The following is an 18792-nucleotide window of genomic DNA, read 5'->3' on the forward strand; positions in this document are numbered from 1 at the left end:
ATTTATTTATTTATTTATTTATTTAACCCTTTGGAAGTTGGTTTAGTAGTAGTAGTAGAAGTAGTACTAAGAGTTGTCATAGTAGTACTAGTAGAAACATGAAGAAAGAAAGAAAGAAAGAAAGAAAGAAAGAAAGAAAGAAAGAAAGAAAGAAAGGAGGGAGGGAGGGAGGGAGGGAGGGAGGGAGGGAGGGAGGGAGGGAGGGAGGGAGGGAGGGAGGGAAGAAGAAAAGAGAACAGATTTGGGAGTGTAAATTCACACAGAGTATCTTACAGGAATGGGATGGAGAAACTAAAATTATAATATATTGTAGAAAATAAATCTACAATAAAAAGAACAACTCACAAATGAGGTCTTTCCTAGCAAATGTTTTAGCTCTAAGCTTTTTCAGTTTTATGGTGCCAGGGAGAGATGTAATTAAATAACAATTATTTACATCGTAGGTCATGAAGGAAGTGTGAGAAGTATCAAGTCTCCAGTCTCTGTTAGATTATGAAGGTTAAGATGAATCACCCTTATTTCAGGTAAGTAAAAGACTGATGGCTGTGTAAAAGTAATACATCAGTGGTCTCAGAGGCAGAAATAAATTTTTGAAAGACAAAATGACTCTAAGGATAACTGTGGGAAATCCCAATATGCCAGCCCACAGTACTTACACTGCACTTCTATTTGTTCTCCCTCCTGCAGCTCCCAGGAACAGCCCCTCTTCTCTACTGAGCATCATGTAGTCAGACCCTGGCTAGAGCCTGGACCCAGCTGAGAGCTGGACTCCAGCCAGGAGCCTGACTTGCAAAATCCCTGTGTTCACAGACTTCTATTTGCTCTGTTTGCCTATGATTGGCTGAGTGTGTGCCTTTGTATGGAGAATGGAGCTAGGACCAATCAAGAGAGAGATCTTAAACCAAGAGATTGAAATCAAAAACCTCCAGTATCTAGGGAGATTTAAAGCAACACTCTTGTTTCACCTCTCTCTCCTCTCCCTGTATGCTGTAGCAGAAGCAGAGAAATTGAAAGGAAATGGATAAAATATAATTTAGTCTGGGCTCTGTCTCTAATGAACATTAAATAAAAGCACCTAGAGGCTGAGAATGTATCTGGCTGCTTGAATCTAGTTCTTGGCTTTTAGCTAGGAAGATTCCATTTTGATCTGGACCACTCTGATTCTGATTCTCAGCTGGCAAGTACAGCTTGCTGCTTAATCTTTGCAATCTGCCTGTGTCACTTTCCTCATCTGCCATTATTACATGCATGAGCCTTAACCCCCTACTAGAATTTTATTTCTATTAGAGTGCCTTAAAATGATGCTTGCATTGAAGAAAGAAATATTGATTTTTAATCATGGTCAAGGAAGATACTCTGTTTGTCTACAGTATTCTAAACTGTCAAGATGGTTAAATCAATTAGAGATATTCTGGGGAAAAAACCTGTTAAGTTCTATATAAATTTAAGACTCCTTTGAGTGTGTGTGTGTGTGTGTGTGTGTGTGTGTGTGTGTGTGTGTGTGTGTACATCACACAAGCACAGGTAGTTTTTGATGTGAGGAGGGCATAGATTTGTTCATGGACATATGGCAGCAAAAGAATAAACTCTACTCTTGCTTCTCTGGTGCCTTCATTTAAAAGCACGTACAGCATGGTCTGGCCTCAATGAGAAAAGATACACCTAACCCTTTAGAGGCTTTAGGGCTCAGGGAATTGGGAGGCCTGGAGGGATATTAGGGATTAGTGGAGGGTGAAACCATCATCTTTGAGATGGTGGCATAGGAATGGGATGGTGAACTGTCAGAAGGAAGAAGGGGGGGTGATTTCTTTTTAAAGGTTAAAGATAAGAAAGAAAAGAAAGAAAAATACTACAGAAACAGAGGAGTAAAATAATTCCATGGGATGGGGAAATATTGACTTGATCCTATTCCACAGGAAGCCAGAGACTTATACACAGAAGGAAAGAAGACTACACTGCCAGCAGAGCTTGTGATGTGGATGAAAGCGAGGCCAGGAATGGCTAGGCTGTTGGACCTGGTCTACCTCTACCACTGGGAAGCTCCAAGCAGATACATACCACAGGCAGACTTCAGTGACTCTCTTTTTAGCAGGGGATCCTCAGTGGCTCAGACACTGGTTGTGGATCGTCCTTCTCCTGCATGACTTGTTTTCCCATACTGCTCTTTTGAACAAGTAATAAAGTGTTCCACACTCATTTAACCCTGTCCAGTTTCACTTGGACTGAGGAATAACTAAATAGTATTATATAACAAGACTCTGAAGTGATATAGACCTAGCATGTGCATTTTAGAGCCTTCCTAGAGTGATGGGGAGTATTACCAGCTCAGCTTTGAATTCTTTCTAGAAGGCAAGATAGATAACCAGTTATATTCATGTTCCTCTAACAGACACTTCTTCATAATATAATAAGTCTTATAAGTGAAACTAAAGATTCCTTACCCTCAAAAAATATTTATTGAACAGCTACTATATGTTTTACCCATTCTGGTTACTTATTATAAAGATGTAAACACACACAAAATGAAATATCAGCCTGCAGAAATCTTTCTGTCTGATTAAATTGTAACAGCTTAGCATCCTGGCAATTAGTTTATCAGAGAAAACAAAAATCTTAACAGTTATAATAACAGTGTAAGCTGACTTGGTGAGCAGATGAGATAGTTTTAAGTTAGTGTAAATGGCCAAAATGAAGGCATTCTAAAGAGACATGACCCACTTAATCTATCAGGTCACTGAAATAATGGACATAAGAGGAATGAAAATTCCACTACAAATCCCAAAACTGGGAGAAGGGAAAGGAGCCAGCCAGAAGGAGAAAATGTCTCTTAGAAAGGGAAAGAATATGAACCAAGTTCTAATATTTTCTCATACCACCTTAGAAGAACTGAAGCCCTGATAATGTTGAGACAATGATGGCTGGGACACCACCTGACCCAGCCTGCTGAGATGTTCTTGACCCTGCTCTTCTATGTAAACTTTAGTCTGTTTTTGACCTGGAAAATAGACTTGAGCAGCACATTGCAGCACTTTGTCTCCCCAATATTCCCACACTAAATAAACTTTATTTTCTGCTTTTAATTTAAATTTATTAAATTTTGGAATCTAAAATCCCTCAAATCTTTATTATCACTAATTTATGCCAAATTTGACAACTGTCTTGGTGCTTTGTATATATGTACATGCACATTTTGTGCACAAATGTGTGTTTTTATGTGCACGTGTGTGTGTGTGTGTGTGTGTGTGTGTGTGTGTGTGTGTGTGTGTGTGTGTTTGTATACATGCAGTTCTGGTATGAAGAATGGACTGATTTAGGAAAATAAGAAAACTACCAAGGACAAAGTCTCCTCTTGTTACTCTGGTTCCTTAATTTCTTGATAATATTTTGTTAAAAATAAATATATACATATTTTATATATGTGAAAAGATGCCTGACACATTTTGATCTGAAATCCTTACCTGTTACTGCTATCAATATTCTATGCTGACTTTAACAACATTGTATATTCTTTTTTCTTTTTTTATTCTTTTTTATCAATTTTTGTTAGATATTTATTTTATCTACGTTTCAAATGTTATTCCATTTCCTGGTATCCCCTCTGAAAACCCCCTATCTCCTCCCCCTCCCCCTGCTCACCAAACCCACCCACTCCTGCTCCCTGGGAGCATTCCCCTATACTGGGGCATAGAACATTCACATGACCAAGTGCCTATCCTCCCATTGATGACTGACTAGTTCCATCCTCTGCTACATATGCAGCTGGAGGGAGCCATGAGTCCCGCAATGTGTTTTCTTTGGTTGTTGGTTTAGTCCCAGGGAGACCTAGAGGTACTGGTTAGTTCACATCGTTGTTCCTCCTTGGGGCTCCAAACCTCTTCAGCTCCTTGGGTCCTTTCTCTAGTTCCTTCACTAGGGACCATGTGAATGCCTGTGTCATCCACTTCTGTATTTGTCAGGCACTGGCAGAACCTCTCAGGAGACAGCTATATCAGGCTCCTGTCAACAAGCTCTTGTTGGTATCTACAATAGTGAATGGGTTTGGTGGTTGTATATGGGATGGATCCCCAGGTGGGGCATTCTCTGGACATTGTCTACTCTTTGTGCATATGTGCATGCATGTATTCAGGCACACGTAAGCGTACATGTTTATTTGTATTTATGAGTTCCTACAAGTGTGTGAGGAAGCTATTTCTACTTTTGACAGTATAATTCAATTAGAACATTTCTACTTTCACCCAACTCATCCAAACCATTACACACACACACTCACACACACACACACACACACACACACACACACACACGAGTGTGTGTATATACATGTATGCAGATACATTCTAGATATTACTTGAGAAGTCTCAGTGCTCCCTGAATGTGTGTTTTCAAATATTGTACTCTTCCCTGAGAAGGACAACAACTCCCTTTGACAGACTTCCTCAGTTGCATATCGTAATTGGTATAGAGTTGAGTCCTCATGGGCCTCTCTTTGTTCAGTTTGGCATGTTCATGTTTGTCATATATAGTCACTGAGTTTTAACTCTGTCATGTTGTGATGTCTCTTTTTTTGATATTAGTAAAAGGTACAATATCATAGCAAAACCTGAAATTTTTAGTCTTAAATTTTCCTGCCACATTTGAGGCAAAGTTGCCTGAGCACTAGGTTTGGAAGTGTTTGTATATCTATCTATCTGCCAATTTTCCATCTGTTGGCCTATCTATCTATCTATCTATCTATCTATCTATCTATCTATCTATCAGGTCTATGGAAGCTTCCAAAGAGAAAGACAACTTGCAATATGACCCAGTTTTGATGACTATGAGAAACATCAATTATTAGCAGAGCAAAAGTAACCAGTAGGGTACAGTGATGGCACATATAATTTGCAGGATTTTTCTTGTCCAATCACATTAGGGCAGTGGGAGGCTTGCGATTGGATATGAGAAGGGAGACAGAGCAAGGAGTTGAGGGGAGAGGGGGGGATGTACGGAGGGGAGAGAGAACCAGAATGGAGGCTGACATGGTGTTATCAAAAGGTTAGAATAATTGGGTCAGAGCATTATCATTATCATTTGGCACTGAAATTATTGTATTGGCATCTTGTAAACAGTGTTATTATTGATACATAAATCTGATTAGCTAATTAATCTTAAGAGATTAATATTACTGTGTAATTATGTGTTGAGATGACTAACCTGGAATACGTGGAGCGTTGCATAAAAGCAAGAGGAATTGAGTGGGGGCATCTGACAGATGGCCCGGTTGGAGCCATGTGACCTCACAGGTCTGTTGAGTTTTCTGGCTGAGAGACCAACTGAGTGAGAACCTGGCATAGTGGCTAGCTCTAGAGAGTTGTTGGTGGTAGCAGTAGCTCAGAAGCTTGGTCTGGCCCCACTGAGTGTTGGCAAATTTATTTTTTCATATTTCCCACAACACATATATCTTGGAAATAACAAACAGGTCTCTAGTTGCACTTATGACGTCATCAACAAAAAGGAGATCATGTTTGGTATTGGAAATGCACTCAACTACTCCAAGTTGAGAAGTCAAAGTTACTGGAGGGAAAGCTACAACTACAAATTTTTAAACAAACATAATCTCTATTATTTATAGTAATTTGTGCTCATACCCAAGAATAATTTAGTCTTCTAATTTCATCAAAAACTCTTTGCAAATAAGAAGAAATACTTAACAGGTATATCTATCAAAATACAAGCTATCTATCAAGTTCCACTTATTCATAATACCAATTTTGGACAAAATTTTTGTTCACAGATGTGTGGAAATTTATGGAATTGATAGTAAGCAGCTTCTGAGATAAAAATCTCTGAATATAATGGAGTATTCTTTCATTAGCAGTATTCTTTCATTAGCAGTCCACAAAATGTGACACAAATATGACTGGGTCTTCATGAGTTCATCCACTAACCAACATAACATCTTTTATTTTGTAGCTTGACCTAGTGAAAGTCTTGTATATGCAACTTGTATCTATAACTGCTATGAATTTGTCTATGCAATTCAACAAACAGCACCACTTCTGACTCCTTTGAGACAGTCCCTCTTGCAAAATTCATCAAATAACCTAGTTTTCCTGATGAGCAATACTAAGAGATATGTCACTGCCCTTCATGTTCTGAAATTGCACCTCCACAATACTATCCCTAAATCTTTATTTCTCTACAGCAGAAAGTAGTGCAAGTGTTCATAATTAAAGAATAGAGTTTTGCTGCAATGTACAAGTGCCTGTAATTACAAAGTAAATATGTAGCTGCCTGAGTCAACTTCTGACTCAGGCATATTTAATCTGAAAGCAAAGCAGAGTATCATTAGTAGTGTCAGGGGTGTGCTTTCTACAATGGGATTTGTCTCACATTTAGCCAGTAGCAAAACTACAGTTTTAAAGTAGCAATGAAGATTATTGTATAGTTAGTGGTCAGGACAACATAAGGAAATGCATTAAAGGGTTGCAGCATTATAAAGTTTGAGGACCAGTTACAGGGCATAGAGTAGACATGATAAAATAACATAAGTAAGATTGAAAATGGTTTACAATTTCAAAAACACTTAATATAACTTAACTGCATTAACACACATGACTTACCTCACTGAAGTGACTGGTATAAACAGATGGTGACAAGCACACACTGCATATTAAGTGAAGATTACAAATCTAATAATCAGCCCTGAAAAGAAGCATACAAGTAATATTGTACAGACTGAAATGTTTATTTGTAAAATATATATGCATGTATATGCATGCTATATAAAATAGTAAAAAGGGAGGATATGAATATAAAAGAAGTATATGTATAAAGAAGGGTGCAGAGAGAAATAATGATGCATGTTATAATGAAATCATAATCTCAAGAAATATATATACATATATATATATGTATATATATATACATATATATATATGTATATATATATATATATATATATATATATATATATATATATATATGTGGATACTTTAGAAGAAATGTTCTTTCTATGGGTGTATTGTTCTTTCCTTCATCATATGTCAGATAATAGAAGGTACAGAAAAGGAAAAGTGAACAAATGTATTTGCCACAAAATCGTTGCAATGCATACCTTGTTTGTAAAATATACTCTGTGAGACTTAGTGATGATAGCAGGATAGAAATAAAGGAGGTTCTTCAATCTCTAAGAATGGACATTGGGTATCAGGTAAGAGAATGTTATTAGCTTCCATGCTCAGCGCCTTGGTAGGGCATTTGGACCCAGTGCCAGTGCCTGACCCCACACACATCTTCATTTGAGCACTGGTAACTGGAATTAGTAGGTGTTATTTTTTATTGAGATATTAAAGGGAGTAAGTAGGAGATATATGGTATAGTTGGAGAAAGGGGAGTGAAGGATTGATATAATCCTGATAAAACTTATTTATGTATATAAAATGTTGTATATAAAACTTTACTAATAAAAATAAAGTTTGAAATTCATATAAATAATAAAAAAGTAATCCTTTTTCATATAATTCAAGGGCTGTAAGGCTGCCCACTCTATGTAAACCTCTAATCTTCTTGTTTTCCTCATTGTTTCCCTTATTGTATGAATCCCTACTCATATTTCAATATTAGTGTTCTGAAACACTAGGGAACGGGAAAGTGTCTGTACTTTACAGTCTGTGCGAGCATCTATGTTGTAAGGGGAAAAGAAGAGCATAGAGGATGCAATATTACGTTCCACATTAAGATGTGACCCAATAGGTGGAACAACAATATGAACTAACCAGTACCCACAGAGCTCGTGTCTCTAGCTGCATATGTAGCAGAAGATGGCTTACTCGGTCATCACTGGGAAGAGAGGCCCCTTGGTGTTGCAAACTTTATATGCCCTAGTACAGGGGAATGCCAGGATCAAGAAATGGGAGTGAGTGGGTAGGGGAGCAGGACAGGAGGAGGGTATAGGGGACTTTTGAGATAGTATTTGAAATGTAAATGAAGAAAATATCTAATAAAAATTGAAAAAAAAATAAAAGAGTTCCTTTAAAAATAAAAGATGTGATCCAAGCTTCTGTCAAAACATTTTCACTTATTGTCCTTTCCCATAATTTATTTATTTATTTATTTTTAAACTTTTTTACAGTCCAGACTTTATCTCCTTCCCAGTCCACTCTGACTGTTCCACATCCCACACCTCCTTCTGCATATCTCCAAGAGGATGCCCTCAACCCCACTCCACTCTGATCCCACCAGACCTCCCCATTCCTGGGGCTCCAAGTCTTTTGAGGTTGAGGTGCACCTTCTATGACTGAGTTCAGACACAGCAGTGTTGGGGGCCTCACATCAACTGGTATACGCTGCCTGGTTGGCGACTCATTATCTGAGTGATCCTGGGTGTTTGAATTACGGAAAAGCTGAAAGAAGCTGAGGAGGAGGGCAACCCTATAGAAAGGCTAGCAGTCTCAACTAACCTGGTCACCGTAGGTTGATATTAAAATTTCTTGCAATGTTAATAAGATGGTACAGACAGTGTTTTATGCCATTCAGCTTTATATCTATTCTTCTCTTTAGAACCATGCTAGGTCAAGGTAAACATTATATATAAGAGTGCTACAAAATTTCTATATAAACTTTATGATCTTAACTTTCCTGAAGAAATATTACCTAAATCGTATTGCATATTAGGTTATTAAAGGCTTGGCTGCTCAAATCCACATGCAAAATGTTTATCATATTTCTCATCAGTAAAGTAGACATCAATCATGATCAGGGAAAGAAATAATGACAGTGTAAACCTAGACAACTCTCCATAGATAAAGAGATAATGGGCCTTGGAAAAACAGGCCTAGAGCTGCCAGTTTTCTAAGTCAGTATAATTACTGTCTACATTGTCTATTTAAATTTTAAATTAGTGTATCACTCATCCTAAGTGAAGCCACTTCACATTGCAGCTGACTGTGATCCTTATAATAATCCAATGGTCAAAATGCACCAATACCAACTGAAGAATAAAAGGAAACACACCGAACAATCAAGAATCAGAAAATACTGTGGAAGAGGTAGCACAAAGATTAGAAGATCCAGAGTAAGCATCAGTCTGCTATGAAAAGGGTGTCTTTGATATAAGATAGAGAAACTGTACCCATAAACCCCCCAAGTAAGACTATATGAATATTAATAATAAAATTATACACTTCAAGTTGAAATGCCAAAGTGGATGGTGGGAACTCAAAGATCACACTGCTAGGGAAGAGATACCAGCATTGATGTGTGCTAAAGTATGAATTGCAGTCTTCTATAAGTCCCATTTTATGGGACAGATAAGAAAAATAGTTCATTCCTAAATGTATGCACAACACTATATTTGAGAAAAATAAAACTGCTGAAGGATTTAGCATATATATATATATATATATATATATATATATGTATATATATATATGTATATATATATGTATGTATATGTATACATATATACATACATATACATACATGTATATGCATGTATATATGTATATATATATACATATATACATACATATATATGCCTACTTTAATAGGAATATGCCATGTTAAAGACATCTGTAACTCTAGGAATTTCAGTTTTGATTTTTCTTTATTGGTCATTGCCTCAGACACTAATTGCTACAGGATCCAATGCGTTCCTGATTTATGGGGGTAGATGCTCTTCATTATTGCTGGTATAATCTGGACCCCCTTACACTTTTCACCTTCCTATTAAGTAAAGTAAATTTTTTAAAGATTTATTTATTTATTATATGTAAGTACACTGTAGCTGTCTTCAGACACACCAGAAGAAAGCGTCAGATCTTGTTACGGATGGTTATGAGCCACCATGTAGTTTCCAGGGCTTGAACACTGGACCTTTGGAAGAGCAGTTGGGTACTCTACCCACTGAGCCATTTCACCAGCCCAGTAAAGTAATTTTTATGTTCCTCATTTTTTCTCTAGTATACCTGAAACATTAAAACTCAGTATCATGTTGTCAGCCCCACACATTTTTGCTATTTTTCTTACCTTAGATCAGAAGTATCTCTCCTGGCTGGACTGCGCCATTAGACACATTTCTCAATAACCACATGTGTAGTCATATTACCTTTACAGCTTCTTGGTGATGCTTTGGTTGCTGCTGTGGCATTCTGAGGGAGAAACTGGTAAGGTATCCATCACAAATGTCTGTCAATGAACACCACAGAGAAGAACATCATTAAATGTTTTCCCTAACTTACACCCTCTGTCTTGGTGACCTCAACTTAGTGCTGTATCTAATGCACCCCTTATAACCAGGCCTCTACAATGAACACCCCACTCTCTTACCAAGGAAAACCACCAGGTAAAATATCCTGCAATTGTGACTCATCACCAGGCTCTACAGTTAATTTTTGTGACAGCTCTTTCCATTATCCCCCATCATCTTGAAGAAGTTTTTCTTTCACAACACTAGCAGAGAGCATTATAGATACAATCTAGATAAATGAGGGGCCCTGAAGTGGTAAGGCTGAGTTCAAGTCCCTGGGAAGATCAGAACATGTATTCTCAAACCAAGAGTACAGCCTGCTCATGTTGTAGTCTCCTCCTCCTGAAACATGATGATTAATCAGAGGTCATATACTTCAAAGCATATGTAGCTCACATGAAAGTGGAGGCACAGGGTTTCAACTATGTGTTATGACATGGGTGATAACTTTTTGACCAATATATCCATGCCTTTCATCTTGGATTCTCTAAGGAAGAACAATTTTACTCTTTCTGTAGCCATGTGATTTCTGGACATTGATTTCAATGCCCTTGGAGATGCCAGCATAAGCAGACAATTAAGAATTCCTACAGAAGCCAGTTAAGGTGGCATATGCCTTTAATCCCAGCACTTGGGAGGCAGAGGCAGGCGGATTTCTGAGTTCGAGGCCAGCCTGTTCTACAAAATGAGTTCCAGGACAGCCAGGGCTATACAGAGAAACCCTGTCTTGAAAAACCAAAAAAAAAAAAAAAAAAAAAAAAAAGTCCTACACAAAGACAAGACTTTGCATTGCATACTAGCTCACCCAATTGGCTTCTACTTTAACATTCGGCTATGCCCACCTGGAATTTAAAGCAGACTTAATATCACCCTCATTTCTGTATATCAGAAAAGGAGGGACTATTCAAAGTCTACCATCATGGCAGAAAAGCTAAAAGCAATAGAGAAATTTGAAGAAGTTTCCATTTCCCACAGACAACATACCCTTGGATGCCTACACTTTGCCAAAGTTCCAAGTTTTGGAATAAGAAAGGAGTCAGAATTGTCAAGACTACCCACATGAACATTTACAGTGTTATCTAGAATGATTTTTTTTTTTTGCCTTCCTACCCAGGAAGATAATTTTTCCTTAAGTTCCAGTCCTAGGTACAAGTTTCCTCCATGAATACTGCATGGGAAAACTCCAAACAGCTTTTTTATCAATGCCACTGTTATTCCTATGGCATTGCAACCCCATAGGAAAAACAATACCCATTAACCTGACCACTCAGATCTCCCAGTGACTAAACTACCAACCAAAGAGTATACATAGAGGGATCTATGGCTCCAGCTGCATATGTATGAGAGGATGGCCTTATCTGGCATCAATGGGAAAGAGACCCTTATTCTTGTGGAGGCTTGATGTCCTGGCATAGGGGCATGGTAATACAGTGAAGCAGGAGTAGGTGAGTGGGTGGAGTTGCACCCTCACAGCGGCAAAGGGGAGAAGGTTAGATTTGGGCGGGGTTGCAGAGAGGAAACTAGAAAGGGGGACAACAGTTGAAATCTAAATAAATAAAATAACCAATAAAAAAAAAATAAGATTAATGTTCTCCTGTCATATGTGGGCTGCCGGAGTGATTGCTAAACATTCAAGTCCACATCTAAGTCTTCTGCATGATTTTAAATCTGGCATATGATTTTAAATACAGGACCTCTAAAATCCTCAGTGAAATATTGGCATAAGCTTTGAACAAACTTTGCTAGACTCTGGCCAAGGCAGGGATTTCTTTCCTGACAGAGAGTATCTGCAACTTGCAGTTTTAAAATGTTCCCATCTCTTCATACTGGTCTCCTTTCTTTCTTATGTCATATAAATCATCAGAAATCTAAAAATCAAATGCATAATTCAGGAAGGGAAAAATGAATCCATTCGCAACCTGAGCTTTCCACACAGACTTCCCTTTTTTCTTATCTACTTACCACGGCTCGGTGCTTTAATGAGCCTGAAAGGTCTATGTCACTCATGCAGTCATTCTTTCATTCTCAGTCTATACCTGTTCTCTCCTCTGATTCCACTCTGTGTTTCTCAGACTAATTCTGACCTCCCAATGGGATGCCTTCTCTTTTCAAAGAGAATATGTACCCCAAACCTCCAAAACTACAGGGACAAGGTACCTCACGGGACCTCACTTTGACACACTCTGGTAACTACTTATGAATCACAAGTATCTGACCAGGCATGGTGGCTCACCCCTTTAATCCCAGCACTTGGGAGGCAGAGGCAGGCAGATTTCTGAGTTGGAGGCCAGCCTGATCTACAGAGTGAGTTCCAGGACAGCCAGGGCTATACAGAGAAACCCTGTCTCAAAACAAACAAACAAACAATCACAAGTATCATCTTAGGAATTGTTCAGTCAATGGCTCTGGAAGCTTTCCACTAGCCTGTGACTCTTAACTTATGGAAGGTACCAAGTTTAGTGACATGGCTCCTATAAATCAGAAAAATTTTAGAAACCTGATAGTTGTAGGATAAAGTGTTAACATCTTCACCCATGTATTTAACCTTGGTTCTCTAACTACCATTTATCCCAATTTTGACACTTTTGGCCTCTCTGCCATCTAAAAGAAGAAAATCGTTGCTATAGCTTTTCAGCTCTCAGTCCCCTGCTGAACTCACAGTCTATTACCTGGCTGCATAAGGGAAGATGTTACTGGCCCTGGAGTATCTCCAGAACATTGACTCCACGTGTGGGCTGATAGGTGCCGTTAGCCTGAAATCGATATGCTGTCTCTTTTATTTTGTTTTCAATCTCTCTTTATGGTGAGTACACCTCCCCCATTATTCGGAGTTAATCACTCCACAATAAATGAGATCTGCCTGCTGTACCCCTCCTAAATCCTACAGCCTGCTTGTCTCCCAAGAGGCCTGCCATAACCAGAGACACAGATGGGATACTTGCGCCAATACTCCAGGCAGGACCGCCAACCCCCTCCCCAGGCCACCAGACATGGGGTCTATACATCTCCAACTGAGCCCAAGAGTCCTATCTGCACTTCCATCTGCAACTGGGACAGCTACTTTCCTGGGACCCCAAAGCCTGCCTGTCTCCCAGGAGGTTTGCCCTAACCAGGAACACATGAGATCTGTCCTAACCAGGGACACAACAGTACTGCTCTAACCAGTGACACAGAAGGCCTTCTCTAACCAGGGGCACAAAAGCCACCACTCCCCTAACCAGAGTCAGCACAACCTGCCTCATAGAATGACTGCTCAAATCTATGTAACACAGCTCTACCTGCCTCCAAGGAAGTCAGCACCAGTCAACCCAGGCCAGTTAACACCAGAGATAAAATTATTAATAATGATCAAAGCCTTGATGATGTCACTTTAGTAAATAAAATACTGGGTTCTGGCTCTTTATTTGGGAGAAGGCAAATGAATGAGAAAGGAAAAGGAAGAAAGAAGAAGAAGGAAGAATGATGAGAATACTCGGGCAGAGAGACCACTTGAACTGACAGCTTGGATCCACTACTGACTGTGAGTTATTATTGAATCAACACTACTTCCATTCTCCCCTTTCTTTTTTTTTTTATTTTTTTTCCATTTTTTATTAGGTATTTAGCTCATTTACATTTCCAATGCTATACCAAAAGTCCCCCATATCCACCCACCCCCACTCCCCTGCCCACCCACTCCCCCTTTTTGGCCCTGGTGTTCCCCTGTACTGGGGCATATAAAGTTTGCAAGTCCAATGGGCCTCTCTTTCCAGTGATGGCCGACTAGGCCATCTTTTGATATATATGCAGCTAGAGTCAAGAGCTCCGGGGTACTGGTTAGTTCATAATGTTGTTCCACCTATAGGGTTGCAGATCCCTTTAGCTCCTTGGCTACTTTCTCTAGCTCCTCCATTGGGAGCCCTATGATCCATCCATTAGCTGACTGTGAGCATCCACTTCTGTGTTTGCTAGGCTCCGGCATAGTCTCACAAGAGACAGCTACATCTGGGTCCTTTCAATAAAATCTTGCTAGTGTATGCAATGGTGTCAGCGTTTGGATGCTGATTATGGGGTGGATCCCTGGATATGGCAGTCTCTACATGGTCCATCCTTTCATCTCAGCTTTCTTAGTTCACTCCTCATGCTGAGTCTGGAGATCAGCAGTTTATTGGACAATTGATACTGCTAGCCTGAACTCAAGACTTTCTGTTTTAATATTCAAATTGACTTGGATATATAATCTCACGTGACAGAATGGAGAATGGTATGTGGCCCATTTTTCCATGTTATTACAACTCATCTTAAAAGTTTTCATCCCTACCACTCTGTTCCCTCTTGCTACCATGTCCAGAGCACAAACATATTTAGCTCTCATTTCCCCTTCTGCCAAAGGTCTCATAAGGCCCCTGTAAATTGAGAATTAAACTCAAGATAATATCTCAAGTTGGAAAGCCTGCCCCAAATGGCAACAAATGGCTTGGAGTAGAAACTGAAAATGTCAGTTCAGGAGTCACTCCTTATGCTATACCCCTGATTTGGCCCCAAGCTACGTAGCAGCCTTGCCAATCAGCGAGTCTGGGTTCCACCACAGAAAAGTCACAGAAGATAAGCCAAGCTTTTCTATGCAAAACATATGTTGTTGTTGTTGTTGTAGTTGTTGTTGTTTCTGCTGCTGATGCTGCTACTGTGTTGGTTTTGGTTGTTTGTTTTCTAATGGCAAAATCCCCTTGGCTTTGTAGTGTGTAATGGAAACTGGAAAAATAAGTATATTAGGTCCTGCCATATATACTAGGTCTCCAATCATGCTTGCAGAAACTGGGATAGAATAGTCCCTCTATTCTTAGCAATTCTTTCTCTTGTACCTAATGTGTGCCTTCATTTCTGCTCCAAAATACTGTATATTTTTTATACTTTTCATTATTATTATTATTATTATTATTATTATTATTATTATTATCATTATCATCATCAACATCATCATCATTAGGTATTTTCTTCATTTACATTTCCAATGCTATCCCAAAAGTCCCCCATACTGCCCCGCCCACTCACCTACCCACCCACTTCCACTTCTTTGCCCTGGCATTCCCCTGTAGTAAGGCATACAAAGTTTTCAAGACCAATGGGCCTCTCTTTTCACTGATGGCCGACTAGGCCATCTTCTGATACATATCAGCTAGAGACACGAGCTTCGGGGGGTACTGGTTAGTTCATATTGTTGTTCCACCTATAGGGTTGCAGACCCCTTTAGCTCCTTGGGTACTTTCTCTAGCTCCTCCAGTTGGACCTGGAGGGCATCATCCTGAGTGAGGTAACCCAATCACAAAAGAACTCACGTGATATGTACTCATTGATAAGTGGATATTATCCCAAAAACTTAGAATACCCAGGATATAAGATACAATTTGCAAAACACATCAAACTCAAGAAGAACAAAGACCAAAGTGTGGACACTTTGCCTCTTCTTAGAATTGGGAACAAAACACCCATGGTCGGAGTTACAGAGACAAAGTTTGGAGCTGAGATGAAAGGATGAACTATCTAGAGACTGCCATACTCAGGGATCCATCCCATAATCAGCCTCCAAACGCTGACACCAGTGCATACACTAGCAAGATTTTGCTGAAAGGACCCTGATATAGCTGTCTCTTGTGAGGCCATACCTTTCTTTTTGATGGCTTCTAAGTGTCAGGTCTTATATTGTTGGCAACTTGAAATCTTTAAAAATAGAAAAAATAATTGTTAGTATTTTTATGTTTCCTACCTCTATCTGAAGATACACAAAAATTATTATAGAAATACAGGGCACTGAGTTTAGTCTTACAGATATTTGAATATTTTGGATGTGTATTATGTGAAACTAATGTCACTTGTAACTTTGCTGAAAATCTAGCTCTGGAGAGAGGCTTTAGCCTGACCACCCTATACCCCAAGCCTCTTGCCAATGGTTCCTTCAAATGCTCTATAATAATTTAAGCTAGTCTCCTGATTTTGTTTCATGGAGAAGTAAACAAAAGAATAACCCAGGAAAAAGACAATGTGTGCTTCACAGTAACTAAGGGTAAACTTCTTCAAATAGAGGCGACTATTATTTATCTCATTGAAATATGGTGTTTATAATAAAACTAGGTAACCAAATACTCATACATAGAAATAATACAAGGTAGTCTAGCACCTTTTTTATTTAACATTCTTCCACAGATAAATTTTGTTAGATGATATAAACATGAAATTATGATTATAATGAAGACAAAACACAAACAAGCACACAATCAAACAAAATCCCTCTACAGGCTGCCTAAGTCATAAAGGCTACCCAATATTTTTATAAGGTATACCTGGAAACTTACAGGGCCTAAATTTTTACCATCAAGTATAAAGATAATATTAGCTTATTATACAATATATAAATGTTTGATTTAAGTTTCTTTTTTGTGGTGATGATTCACAATATCTTTTAAACTGAAAATCTATTTGAATAGAGTTATTCATAACCTTAGCTGTACCTACTTAAAATAACTACAGCTGAACTTATTACATTAACATATCTTTGAAAAAACAGGAGAAGATAGGCAAGGGTCATTGGACTTGAGTCTGTTGTCCAAGCAGTCTCCCAAGTAGTTAGGGGCAACTGGACCCTAATTATATTAAACTCAAGGCTTTAGGAAAAATTGAGAAGTACAGGCTAAAAATTAAAAATGTGGAGTCAATCAACTTATGTCACAGTAAATAGATGTAATATAGAGTGAATTAGGTTCCCAGATATTGCTTACAACTTCCCTTAGGTAAGATTAATTACCAAAATTCATAAATTGATTTGTTACTGTTTTCTTATCGTATTTATTTTTTAATTTTATATATATATATATATATATATATATATATATATATATATATATACATACATATATATAATGTGTGTGACTATTTGTGTGTGTGTTAATAGTGGTTAAATATAATTAAAGGTATTTAGCTCTGCAATCTTCCCCCTTATCTAGGTTTTTTTTTTTTTTAAGTATTGCTCCCATTCATAGTCATGGATGTCTTTGAATTGCTTCATGAAATGTGAACTTTCTTTCTCTTATGACATGTAAGATCATTGAAGTCATAGTTTAAACCCTGTAAAATTTCAGGCAGAAAACATGTTTGATAATTATTTGTTATACATTCCTAAAGTTATAACGATTTTTTCATGGTAACAAAGGCATTTAAAAGATATATGTCTAATCACAATACTAACTTCACAAAAGCATATCTAATCATAAAAGTCTTTGTTAATTTTATTAAGGTTTAGTAATTTAGAGAAACTAAGTCATACAAAGATTTTTTTATAAACACATGACATAAAAGGATAAGAAAACTGAAATTACCAGTCTCTCAAATTGACTGTATTTATAGATTAAAATTAATTTTAGTTAAAAAAAAGACCTTTAATTTAAAAAACTATAAAGACTAAAGCTTAAACTCTGTAACATAAATAAAATAATAAAATAAAAATCTTAAAGGAATCACTAATTTTTTTAAATCTCTTACAAGAAAGATAATGAAAAACAGAAGTAAATGATCTGGCACCTTATATATTATCAAATTATTTAATGTGGTTACTTAATTTTGTAGCCATGTTAAGTAAAAGTGTAATTGATTTACACAAACAGGCTTGGAAAGGAAGAACAATTTATAACTGACATTATATAGTTTTCTTATGTATTGTTAAACTTCAGTCTAAGGCAAGTAACTCAAAATAAAATTAAAGTAGAAATAAAGTTAAGTTAAAATACATTAATGTTCAAAACCAAGTATAAAAATTGATGAAAAAATGGATATCTCAATAAAATGGGCTAAATTTGTAAATTCACTTGTACAGGAGGACATTTGAAAGCAAAGCAGTAACTTTTCTCGTGGATAGGACGTAGCTCCACTAGAATGAATTACATTCTGCTCTTATTACTAGTTGAAAAGGAATAGGGAAACAAAACCCACCAGTTCTCTGCTGCTCTTGTCTCCAGTGCCTGTTCAGATCCAACTCTCTAGGCTAAACCAGAAAATCCTCCTCCTTTGTATGGAAGAATAGTATCTCATGTCTCACATCCATAACAATGAAAGCTCTTCCTCAGTGGATGATCTTGTAGTCTGCATCCACATCCTAAATGTATTAAATACAAAGGGTAATTTCTCTGACAATAATATATTTAAAAAATGGAATATAAGGATCTATAAATGGGAATCTTGAACCTAAGCCTACAACCCAAATGGTATGGGACCTAGTTCATAATTCTATTGGACATGAACTTTTTCCTGGTGTCCATTTATTCCTCTTAGCAAAATCTAATCCCACGGGCAATACTGTAATATCCAATATTTTCTGAATAAAGGAGGCTGTCAGATAGCTAGACATCAAACCCATAGCTGTGGGTAATTGTTCAGAAATTCCAAGTAGTGTATTTGGAATTTTTCTAGACAATCCAATAAAAAATTACTCAATAGGATACTATTTATTTTCAGAATTTTCAATCAATACTATATTTCACAGACTTCCTTTAAAATCTTTTTCCTTGTGCAGGAATCTGATATTAATAAACAGTTAA

The 18792-nt window shown here is 37.7% G+C and overlaps 1 non-coding gene across 1 annotated transcript; it reads right to left on the reverse strand.

Moving 5' to 3' along the window:
- Positions 1–711: 711 nt before the first annotated feature.
- Mir344i (microRNA 344i) lies at positions 712–799 on the reverse strand. The gene has a single exon (NR_049204.1). It is a non-coding gene; the product is annotated as a microRNA 344i (primary transcript).
- Between the last annotated feature and the right edge of the window lie 17993 nt (positions 800–18792).

The sequence above is a fragment of the Mus musculus genome, chromosome 7 (assembly GCF_000001635.26).
Source record: "Mus musculus strain C57BL/6J chromosome 7, GRCm38.p6 C57BL/6J".
Taxonomy (NCBI): Eukaryota; Metazoa; Chordata; class Mammalia; order Rodentia; family Muridae; genus Mus; species Mus musculus.